This window comes from Puma concolor, chromosome B2 (assembly GCF_028749965.1).
Source record: "Puma concolor isolate L17-30 chromosome B2, mPumCon1.1.hap2, whole genome shotgun sequence".
NCBI classification, from domain to species: domain Eukaryota; kingdom Metazoa; phylum Chordata; class Mammalia; order Carnivora; family Felidae; genus Puma; species Puma concolor.
Window position 1 is genome coordinate 115346448 of NC_141671.1, and position 1591 is coordinate 115348038.

A 1591-nucleotide genomic window follows, 5' to 3' on the forward strand; every position below is an offset into this window, starting at 1 on the left:
CCTGGCTCTCTTCCCCCTCCTCCACCCCATACAATATTCAATCACAAACTTCCAAGCATGTGTCTTAAGATTGTGGTGCAGGAAAGAATGATCCTTCCTCTAGCTCCTCAGGTACTTTCCTTTAGGTCTTAGGGTATAAGTGAGAGAAGATGGGAAGAGATTTTGGGGGCGTGGTGGTCGTGATGGTGGTGGCATGTGTGGTTGCCCTTGGGAGAAGAATTCCTTCATTTGTAGATCTCTTAGTTATTGGCATTCTGAAAAATGTAGGCTGTAGGGAAATTCCAGGGCCTCAGGGATTTAGGACACTGGCTGGGGGTTACATTTCGTTTCCAAAAGCAAATCCTAGAAAATGGTTCTGAAGACCATTTAAATGAAGAGGAAACTATCCATTGAGTTTGCACTTAGGTTATGGGATTGAGAGAAGAGTGCTAAGTCAAATGATAAACTGGATTCTCTAGTCTAACTTATTATGTTTATTTAGGAAGATTTATCAGGCAAATACAAAAACAACGAAGGACATTTTATAAGAGCATCTTTCATAAAGTAGATAATGTGGGTATGGGCAAGGTAATACAGTGTCTGATACTATGTAAGCATGTAGTAAATGTTAACTAGATCCTGCAACCTCCACTTATTAGCTGGTTTCTTATCTGTAACTGTTTCCTCTGTGCCTCAGTTTCCTTATCTGTCAAATGAGAGCAATAGTACCTTCCTCAAAGAGATATTATGAGAATTAAATAGATTAATATATTTAAAGTGTTATTATAATACATACATTTACTTGTTTTTTCTTTACCCTTCAACGGTGTTTCTAAGATTCATTCATGTTGTTACTGCAGCTATATTTTACTGTGTGTGTGTGTTAAATATTCCTCTGGTGAATATACCACTATTTATCCACTATTTATCCATTCTCCTGTCAGTGGATAGGGTTATTTGCAGATAGATTGTGCTTTTTGTTATGTTTGGTCGACAAAATGTGAGAGACTCTCAATGGATGGAGCTGCTGGTCCCTGGGGTATGTGAATATTGGGTTTACAAAACCCCACAATGTTTCACAAAGCAATTGTATCATTTACATGCCCACCATAAGAATACCTAGTCCAACATCTGATATTGTTAAATTTCTTCATTTTTGCCATTTTCAAGGGTGTGCAAGGTTATTTCATTGTAGTTCTAATTTGCATTTCCCTACTAATGAGGATGAACATCTTTTAATATGTTTCTTGGTCATCCATGTTTTCTCTCTTGTGAGATGCCTATTTATGCCTTCTGCCTGTTTCTTCTAGTCTGTCTTCTGGGAAGTGGTCACATGAAATCCTTGCTATTCCTGCCTTACAAATAATAAACATTAGTCAGCCTGCTAATCCTATCTACTTCTGATGAGGAGGACAAATAATTAATATGATGTAATCAGAGGTTCTCAGGCCCTACAAAGGTATTGTCTCAAAAGTCTCCCTGAAGCAGGCAGTATCTAGGGAAGGAGTGAAAAAAGAGGATGTTTGTTGGATTACATTTTGCTTTGCAGATTTGGGCATGTATTGGTACTTATTAATCTGGTTACGTGATTTTTTTTAAGAAACATCATAAA